This window comes from Frieseomelitta varia, unplaced genomic scaffold (genome assembly GCF_011392965.1).
Source record: "Frieseomelitta varia isolate USP_RPSP 00005682 unplaced genomic scaffold, Fvar_1.2 scaffold_513, whole genome shotgun sequence".
Taxonomy (NCBI): domain Eukaryota; kingdom Metazoa; phylum Arthropoda; class Insecta; order Hymenoptera; family Apidae; genus Frieseomelitta; species Frieseomelitta varia.
Genome location: NW_025110272.1, coordinates 76,994 through 89,081, shown reverse-complemented (window position 1 = coordinate 89,081; position 12,088 = coordinate 76,994).

Below are 12,088 nucleotides of genomic sequence, written 5' to 3'. Positions count from 1 at the left end.
TACCTAATATCCTACAGAACAAGACATCAAACACAAAGCGACATTCATTAAAGCAATCCCTCTAACCTAAGAAAACTTCTGCACTCCTAGAACAATCAAAAACATAATAAAGACCTTCCCAACACGCCAGTCTCGTTTCGACAACCGCGATCGGACGTACCAACGGGGATTTTTACCGAAGACGAGTACCGCCACTATAGAGTGAGAAATGCCAAATAACTACGGTAAACTGCGTTGATGACCCCAACACAGCAGTGTGTACCCACAACTCGGATATACGTGCACAGTGTGTTCGTGAGTGTGTGTACCATCATGACGTTGAACAAAACCCATAACCGAACCAAAAGATATAGCAGAAGAATTTGCAAAGACCTTCCAAAAAAATTCCAATCATTCACGATCCAACACTCGCCACGAATACCCCACACACTACAATAATACCTAACAATAACATACAAATAGATCAACATACCACCACGGAACCCGCCATAAACACACCAATATCCTTAAAAGAACTCACGTCCACGCTATAATTAACAAAAAACTCATCCCCTGGACCAGACAACATCCCCAATGCACTTACAAACAACTTTCCGACGCTGGAATTAAATATAAAAATATACAACTGCATATGGACCCAACAAGCAATCCCGGACGCGTGGAGAAAAGCGATCGCAATACCGATTCCTAAACCAAACAAAGACAAACACATACCGGGAAATTACAGACCAATAGCCCTAACCAACTGCCTATGCAAAATTCTAGAGAAAATCGTCAACAAACGATTAAGATGGCATCTAGAATCCAATAATATGCTCACACTCAACCAGTATGATTTTAGACAATACCGATCAACCACATCTTAATAAACATAGAAACAAGCATACGCGAAGCGTTCCTAAACAACGAACACTTTATTAAAGTATGTTTAGACATCGAAAAAGCATGCGATACGTTACAAAGAAACAAAATCATAAACACCCTGATCTCGCTAGGAATAAAAGAAAACATGCTCGCCTTTATAAAAAACTTCCTAAAAAACAGATACCTCCTGGTTAAAATCAACGGACACCTCTCCAATCCAACCATAATACAGAAGAACGGAGTACCACAAGGGTCGGCAATTAGCGTCATTCTATTTTTAATAAGCATCAACGACATAATCAAAAGTATAAAAACCTCTGGTCCAAGCAAAACCTGTTCGCAGACGACCTTATCCTCATATGTAGTGGAAAAAACATGAACACGACAATCAAGCTACTACAAACAAGCGTGAACGAACTAGTAATATGGTCAAAAAATTCAGGACTCAGAGTTTCCCTCCACAAAACAAAATTTATAGTTTTTTTCCAAAAAATGAAAATTGCACCAAAATATACCGAAGTTATATATAGAAAAAGTCGAGATAAACAGAGACAACAACATAAAACTACTCAGACTTACTTTCAACCAAAAACTGGCATGACTCCCCCGCTTAAAATCTCTCAAATAAGCATGTTCCCAAAGAAACAACATCATAAAAGCCCTAGCCCACCACAGTTGGGGAGCAGATCAAGAAATTCTAATAAAGACCTACCAAGCACTAATAAGAAGCAAATTGGATCAATAGTATACAATTCAGCCAAACCTAACATAATCAAAATAATCGAACCAGAACACGGCACTCAGATTAGCCACAGGAAGCTACCGCAATAGCCGGTATACTATTTGAAGCCAAAGAAATGCCCCTCGAACAGAGAAGAAAACTACTTAGCTTAAGATATGCAATAAAATTAGCATCAACACCAAATAACCCAGCATACAACAATACATTTGCTGACAGATTAACAAACCAACACAATAGAAATTCAAAAACTCCCGGCACCATTCTGCACCAGACTAAAAGAGTATCCCAATACACGAGAAATTACTTCAACACCAATTATCGAACGCAACCACGGTAAAATAGCCCCATGGTCATTAAAAACACCAAAAACAAATACTGATCTGACTAACTACAAAAAAAAAAAAAAAAAATGAAGAAAGCAACATAGAACACAAACAGGATTTTTAGAAATTAAACAACACCTATAAGAATTACCACAAGATCTACACAGACGCTTCCAAAACCAAACATGAAATCGGATTCGCAATCGTCACAGAAAACATCACTAAAAAAACAACGGCTCTCCAGCCGCACATTCATCTTAACCGTTGAAACATACGCTATACCAGAAGCACTACGGTACATCCAAGAAAACAAATATCAATCAGCGGTAATCTACACAGATTCCTTGACCTCGATAAACGCGGTAACAAACACCAATACTACTAAAAAGCACGAAGTTATACAAATTATTCAGGAAACATACACCGAACTTACCAACGACCATAAACTAATAATAATTATCTGGATCCCTTCACAGCAAGGAATAAAAGGAAATGAGAAAGCCGACTTCTTAGCCAAAGAAGCAACAACAGACCGAACAAACGAATCCAACATCCCAATCCCACACCAAGACTTACTAGCTTCAACGACCAAAGCTGAAAGAGAAGAATGGAACAGAATTTGGACTACGACAAACAGAACCAAAATACACGACAAAGCACACCATTTCTACTAAAAAATATCAAACAACAATATAAGAAAAGCAGAAAAGAAAGGATAGCTATGACTAGATTTCGAATCGGACATTCCAAGATCACACACGACCTAACCAAAACAGAACCACCTTTCTGCAACACCTGCAACCAACAAATTACCACCCAACACCTGAATGCAGAAAATACCGAACCTAAGAAGTAAATACGGATTAAACCCAAACATCGCTCTAACCTGCCAGAAACAACAGAAAAACGTGATTAATTACCTCAATTACTCGACCAAATATAAAGAGAAAATTCCAACACGTCGCTAAAGATCTCGTAGTCGATGCGACTCTAAGCCCTTTTATAAAAAAAAAATTTCCTAACAATAAAGCTCCTGGACCCGACAAGATAACCGCCATGAAACTAAAAAATCTACCAACCAAACCTATAGTACAGCTATATTACATTTACAAAGCCTGTTTGAAATTCGCCTATTTCCTAACTGTTTGGAAAATGGCAAAGGTCATTCCGATACTAAAACCGGGGAAACTTGCAACATGCATATCCAGCTATAGACCGATCAGCCTCCTAGATATTCTAAGTGAAATACTCGAAAAAATCATTTATCAACACCTCCTTACCACATAAATAAATCCGAAATAATAATTCCCCAACAATTCGATTTCCGACAAAATCATTCATGCATACATCAGTTACAGTGCGTCACAGAATACATTATAGTAGAAAGAAACAAGGAAAGAATAACTTATATTATTGGTAAGCCTCCAAAAAGCATTCGACTCGGTTTGGCATAGCGCCTTATTAATAAAATTACATGCAATAAACATTCCTTCTCCGCTTATCAATATAATAATTAGCTACCTCCACAGCAGGAAATTCCATTAACAGGTAATTAAATTAATTCAACAAAAAATGTCACAGCCGGCTTTCCACAAGTATTTTTGGTGCCCTCCTCTTTATTTTATATATAAATCAGAGAGCTTCCTAGAACCCATATAGTGCCAGATGACACTGCAATATATATATATATATATATAATAGCTGTAAAAAAAGCTACCAAATATATCTAGACAAAACTATCTAGACAATCTAGACAAAAATACTTTAAAGGTTGGAAATTAACAGTAAATCTTATAAAGACACAAGCCATTACTTTCGCAACGAAGAAAAACATGTCCTAAATCCAATTAAAATCGCAGGTCAAAACATTCTCTGGTCCTCCGTAGTAAAATACCTGGGAGTCATTTTTAACTCAAAAATTACATAAGCTCCTGCAATAGAGAAAAGAACCTGTTTAGCATATCCAACACTAGATTTAGGCAGAATTTAGGCCCTCATTTCCAGAAATAGTAAACTCAAGACAAATATAAAATTAAATCTCTACAAAACATGTATTATTTGATGCCATATCATACGAGCACCAAATCTGGACCGCTGCTGCAAAAGCACATATAAACATTCATATAAAAAATACAAAGGATGCAAAATAAATTTCTGCGTATCATACTCAACAAACCTTACGACACCCCATTAGAAAATTACACGCTATCGCAAACATCCCAACTATTCAAGAATACATTAATAACTCACTTACAACATATCATCCGAATCATCACAACCCACTCATCAGCAACAACTGGAAAATATGACGTTATTAATATATCACTAAAAATCAAGACCAGGCTCCCAAAGCATGCAATAACAATACAGATAGTCACATAACTTCTCACAGATTCAAGATGATAAACAAGCACCGCAGGTTTTTTGAAATTTTTTTCCTGCAATCATCACCAACACGTGACGAAAACACTTTATAATTACCAATCTATCCAAGTTATAGGGCAACATTATCCTAGAGACTGCAGTAAAACAACTCAACGGAAAAAAAAAGACAAAGTCAATTGGATTCTGTACGAGCTATCGAACGAGCTTCAGCACTTTTTGTATAAACGTCGAATTTTATAATTGTATAAATTGTATAATTATATATATATTTTTACAAGTCTCACTCGGAATCTTGCTCACCAACTGAACCGTGATTTTAATCCTTACGTCGAGATGCAGTTCGGACGTAGATCGTTTTTTTGCCGTCCTTTTGTAAGAAAATCGATAACTGTCTGTAACCAATCAAATTTGATTTTTTCTCCAAGTTGCTAGGACTATACTGATATTGTCTGTTCTCTACAGATGGTTTATACACGGTAGAATCTTCAAGTGCAACTCGACGTTCGTTGAGGCCAGGAAAACTTCAAAACATTGTATAGAATTCAGAAACAAACGACAAATCGGCGCAAAGTGAGCCAGATCGAGACTTCTCGCGAATTTCTAAAACTTTTTGTACGTAGAACTTGCAGGTATAGGCCCACTTAGAAAACTTCTAATTAGAAGCGCCATAAATGCGTCTGATGAGATCTTCCGCACCATAGTGTTGCCATGTTGCCATAAGTACGTGCGTACCCGAAGTATTGTGTTAAGTCAGTTTCCAAAAGAGGATGGAAGTTTTCCAGAACCACCATTCTACCCGATGACAATGAGACATTTTGGAAACTTGATTGATTTTAACATATCCCTCACTCCACAATTCCTCAGAGTCTTTTGGAAAGGGTAACGCAAGACATCGACATGAAGGGGACTCTGAGGACATCACATAAGAATATATTTTATTTTATATCGTATTTTATTTTTAATAAAAAAATATATTAAATAAAATTTTATAATTTAGTTCTTATAATATCAATTATATAATATATTATTTATTATTTAAATAACTTTTAACTCAATTATTTAAATTTTATTTTAATTTTATATTTTGCATTAATTATAAATAAATTCTTATTATAATAAAAATTTTATATTGAAACAAAAATTTTATTTAATTATTTTATTAATAGACTACTCTATTTTAAGAATAAGATCAATAAATAAAAAACATAAGAAATTGGGTCCAGAAGCCATGGAGTTGATATTTAGAGAAAGATAAATAGAGAAAGAGTAATAGTTATAAAACATAAGTTTTAATATTTTCTATTCTTATATTTAATACATATAAAACTATTATGTTTAACACTAGAACTACCAAAGTAATCAAAATAACCGATTCATAATTTTTATTATAAATTTAATATATATAATAAGACAGTGTATTTTTAGAGATTTAAATGATTTCTAGCAAAATGTATAACTTGAAGCTTGTATATTGTAGAGATACAAATAATGTTTATTTCATAGGAGTAATGATAATAGAACAACAAATAATTAAACAAGATAAATAACATTCAATCAACATGAATTAATAGCTCAAATAAACTCTTTTAACAACACAATTGACACTTTTAAGTGACAGCTCTTTCTGAATGCTTTCTCACGACTCGGTTTTTCGCTCGCTCGACTCTGGTCTTTTAAAAAAGAGACGAGCTCCATACATACGTTGGACTTCTCGCATCACATTCATATTTTATCGTATTTCTGTGATCAACAAACATGTTATCTGTTATATTTAAACATAACTAAAATTATAACTACAGATTAATTATAATTATAACCGATACTACAATGCTTTATTATAATATTTTTCTACCTCTTTCGACTTAAATGTCTCTAATGGAAATTTTATGCTTTAGTCGCCGAGTTCTAGTGTTGATACTACTAAATATACTAAACATATTGATTTTAATTTTATTACTTTTCACTTACAGCATTACTTCTCATTCGTTTTATAAATTTAAGTTATAAGCATAATTTGTGTATGTTTAATACACATTCGATTTTGCTCGTAATTTCAAAATTAAAAGTTTTATCTACATATGATTAGTTAAATTAGTTCAAAAATATAATAAATAGAATAAAACAAACAATTTGTCAAATTTGTTTATAAAATTAATGAAACAGCGATTAAACAAATATGAAATATATCATATTGTATATTATTGAAAAAAAATATTTTTTATGTCAAATATTTATGTCAAATTTCATCGTAATATCTTTCATGAGTCAAGAGTTATTCAAAAATGCCGCGAAATTTCTCGATCCGGTCCACTGTACAACGTTACCGACAACCGTAGCAAGGAGGATAGCGAAATCCAAAACAGACTTTCTTTGTTCAATTACTGCTGGGAGTCTTATTTCTGCATCGGTGACAATTGCTTTTGAAGACGATTCACCGATATCGAGCTACATGCATTGCAACACAAACAACAAACCCAGAAGTCCATGCATGCATTGCTGCATGTTTCAACGTGTGTGGTAGCCTTTAAAGTAGATATTCTTCTCAAAGTGTTGTTAAAAATTTACGAGCTGCAGTCGTAACGAAATTGATACGTATGACAAGTACTCCGAAGCTTATTCATAATTTTATTTCTTGTCCCAAATAGAAGTTTCAAGAAACTTTTCGTTTTGTATGAGTAGTCGTAAAAGAGGGACCATAAGGTAGACAAAAAAATCTTTCCGAGAGTACTAAAGAATAGTTGAAAATTTTTGAGAGAAGAAATTTTAAGAAATAATACTGAATAAGATAATAAGACATAAAAAATAGATTTAGATATGATATTTTTCAGAATGTATTAATGCAAAAAAGTTTGAGTCGGATTTTTAAAGATGAAACATTCAAAATCACGAAAGCGATTTCACAAATAGAATCATTACCTATTATAATAAATAATATATTATATTATATAATAAATTATATAATATATAATTGAATTATAAATAAATATTCAAATATTTTCTTCTTTGCAAATAACATAAAATATTTTTAATTAATAATACATTTATTATCATTCTATTGTTACCAGAGATTGAAATTAACAAATTTTTTTCGTTTTTAAAAAAATTCTATTCGATATTTTAGAATTTGTCTAATAAAAGTTCCATGGAAATAAGTTATTTTAGGACATTTAATTAATTTCTATATTTGAATATTATTTATTGAATAATATTAAGTGTTAGTATTTGCTACAAATATTGAGAACTTTTTTAATATCGATGAACAAATTATCTGTTCTTCCGACAGAAAAATTTTTAATTTATATTTTATAAGTTCTATTCTATCTGAAGTTTTTAAGTTTAAGAACATTCATTTATCTGTTCTCAAAAACTTGTAATGTAAGAACATTTTTCGAAAAAGTTTTACAATTCATATTTTAAATCTATTTAAAAGTTCCTTAACTTTTGCAATCCCTATTATAATAACATATAATATACAGAGTAAATGTAAGTCCATGTGAAGCAGCGCACGGTTTTTTAGCTATTTGTAGCTGATAAAAAAAGTTTTGAACAGAAATTTGCGACTGATATTATCGAGTATACAACAAATAGCGATAATTAGAATTTAAAAAATAATTCGTTTTCATAATGAGGTCAAGATCGCATTTTTCAAATACGATGCTTTTTGAATTCATCTTATGTCTCCTACAATATGTGGAAGATATGTCTCCTACAATATCTTCTACAACATATGGGAAAAGTAGTATCTGATTCTATTTGAAAAATAGAATCATATATTTCTACATAAGGCGATCTTGATTTCATTATGGAAACAAACTATTTTTAAAATTCTAATTATAAAATTCTATTATTAGTTCAAAATTTTCTTTCTTCTGTCAGATGACCGAATGCGTCGTTTTATGTGAAATATCAATATTTTTGAACGTATAACATATGTCTTCAACATTTCTGATAAGAAAATATCCTAGAGTTACAAATAATATTTGTTTTTAAATCACTTAATAAACATTTTCTTTTAATTAATTATTATTATATTATACCACAATTATACATCCAAAGCAGCACCTTTCCGACTGCGTATAAATATATATAATTTTGAAATTATAATAATATAATAGTAACTATAATAGTAACAAGTCCAGAATAAATGATCATAACATTAGACAAAGTTACAGAAGGTGAGATCACGATGCGAAATTGAATTAGTGCTAGTAGGATTTATGTAAATTTTACATGCAATAGAAATTTACTCTATTTATTGTCAATAAAAGAATTTGCAAATAAAATTATTTATTTTTTCATTATAGATATTAATTTTTTACCATTTTTTTACCATTAATTTTACTATTATTTTTTAATAAATTTGACACGAAGGAATAAATTAAGTTGGAAAAATAAGGAATGCATCAGGATTAAAAGTTATTGAGATGAAACTAATTTTTTGAAACATCTACATTAACCTTTTTCTCATGTTAAATTAAATCTATCCATTAAATCTATATTTTAATCTATCAGATGTGAATTTTTATATCAGTTAGCTTAGTGATTCAGATTAAAATGTAACGGAAGTTTGTGGAAAAAAAATAATTAATATTTAATCCTTTGATTTTTATCTTACTAACGAATTTAATACGTACTTATATCTGTATATAAAGTTTATGATAAAAGAAATGAATTAATAAATAAATAGATTAAGATAAATAGATTAGTACGATTATATTATGTCGCTGATATTTCTGAAAATATGAATAATGTTCGTTAAAAATATTCCGTGACATTTTATTGTGAAAATATAATGATGAATGTGTTTCGTTATATAGGAAAATTGGAGCACAAGTGAAATATTAGTTATACATAGTATAGATATAAACACCGTTTTATCAGATGCTGGAACTAGTGCCTATGCAATTATCAACATTTATCGTTTCTTTCATGAACATTACCTCAATCTTCTAATGATAAAATTTTCCATTGCAGGAAAGAAACATATTAACAGTCTTTTGAAAACTTTCAACTTTTACAGTTTAATTATACATATATTTTTGGAAAATTTTTATATTTTTAAATCAACTGAATACAAAATTTCTTAATTTCTTATTTATAGACCCATGATTTTAGAATATTTACACTTCGTCATAAGTTTGATCTCTTGTTATATAATAACAGATCACACAAAAGAATAATACAATAATAAAAAGATTGTAGATTTTTACGCATTTATAGAAAATTTGAAATTACAAAAATACATAAAATATACAAATTATAATATATCGAAAATATAATACTTTCTATAATATTTTACATGAATTTTGAAATTTAATACATGAAACAATTTTCTACTCAGGTTCTATCTTTCATATTCACACACATTCTCGAAATATATATGTTTACCCAAAAATCCAGTAATAAATGAAATTTCCGATTTTCACAATAATCGTATGATTTCTATATAATAAATACCGAATACATGTAAGAATAAATTGTTCAATTTAACTCTGACTTTCACTTTAAATCATACATTAAGGAATATGAAGATTATGACCTATGATATTTTAATATTTTATAGGTAGACATACTAAGATATATTTCAACATTGAATATAAGAAACTTTATATACACATGTAAGTATATAAGTATACATATGTTACATAAAATATTTTGAAATTTCATTACAATGACACACGATTGTCACGATTAGACTGCGAATGTTCATGCATATAAAATATGAAAAAAGCATGTGAAATTTGCGTTCATAAAATATGTAAGTGACACATGACAAATATGCACAAAAAATGTATAGAATTGTTGAATAATATGTTGTATTCAGTGGTACAAAAGAAATTCAACAATTCGTACATAATTGACATTACAATAAATTATTACTATATATATAAATTATAAACATATATATATATATATATAAATTATTATATATCAGTACTATATTATTAATTATTATTATTATACATTATTGTGTATAAATTATTACATTATATTATTTTTTCATATTTGCAACTTTCATTATTGACATTCATTAATTAACATTAACTTGTTACTATTAAAATAATGAAATGTATAATGTTTTATGTCATAATACAAATGCATATTTATCTGTGCTCCAATGTTGTTGGCTACATAACTTAATAATTATATCGATCTTTTGAACTACACACATAGTCATCTATAATAAAATATGATAAGATAAACGTGAGAGAAATATTTAACGTATAATACATATGCTTTTTAATCGAAATAATATGCAAAATATATGCAATATGCAAAATAGTAATTACATATCAAAATATGTTTTTGTATGAACATCCGCAGTCTAATCACGGTCATGTTAATAAAATTTGAAACACATCTGAATGTATATATAAATTACTAAATATTTCCAACAAGTTTTAATATTTATAAAATATATAGTATAAATTATAAATAATATAGTATGAATTATATAATATGTATAAATTATATAATATTAATACTCATCAAGTTTTTTTCTACATTTTTTACTTATTTTTGCGCATATCCTCGTGTCAATTATTCACGCTTGTCCACTATGAAATTAACCAAATTCAAATATAATTGAATCAATTTTTTCGAAAACGAAGGCTTTAATGAAAAAATTTTCTTCTTTCTTTTCGACACACTTTCACATGTAAAATCATCTCCTAATCGGTTAACCATGAGTCGCACAACACCCGACATTAAAGCATTAAAACAACGATAATCTATCACATGCACTGTCACGAATGCACATTTATAGACAGAATTTACCTATAATTTACCTATAATGTATGGTACCGACAGTTTACCCACCTTAATAACTAATGGCAAGCGGCAACTATATGTAACAAGGAAAACCTTGTTAAGAATGCCTCGCGAAATGAGTTGTCTTAAGGTTTGGTCAAGGATCCAATGGACCGAAGTGAGAATTAGAAAAACATATATAAGCTCGATGAAAAGAGCCCACCACACATTTTTACATTAAGAAGTCACCTCGATATGAGATTCCGAATGGAAAATACCTTGCTTTATTACTTTGCTTTATTAAAGTTCTATGCAAAATAGTACGAGTTCAACGTGACAACATTGTTTAGAATTAATTACCGATGATGTTTAGTAATAGATAGTAATAAATAACAATAGATAATTAAATATTTTATTTTTTTATTTTCATAGTCTCTGTGAAATATTATACTTACATTAAATTTGTTATAACTTCTATATTATATATAATAAACACGATAGTCTCATCTCATTATGGTGCTAATAAAATTTCAAAATGTCAGATACAATCTACAATATACATAATTATAACATATTATGATACATATAATACATATGTACACATACGTATAATACATATTACAATACATATAATTATAATATTTCAAGTGTTTTTACATTTTCGGATAGACTTATACATCCGTCAGCAAATGTACCAAATCTGATTCCTTAATTTTCCATTCTACATGATAACCTTCACAACTGGCGCGTTCATGTACTGCAGAGAGATGAGTTGTTGGCACACTACCGTCGAGTTGAAACGGCACAGGGGAAAGGGGAATCCTCTGCTCTCATCAGTTGAACGAGCGATTGTAACATAACAGTAACGCCTCCGTTTAATCATGTTGTCATTAATGAGTGATAGAAATTAATCGCATAACAAGAAATAAAACGAAATAAAACGCGACAAACTAAGATACAATAATGAAGGATGATGACATTGTCGTAAACATAGATGCAAAATACATACTAACTCGTACTGAGC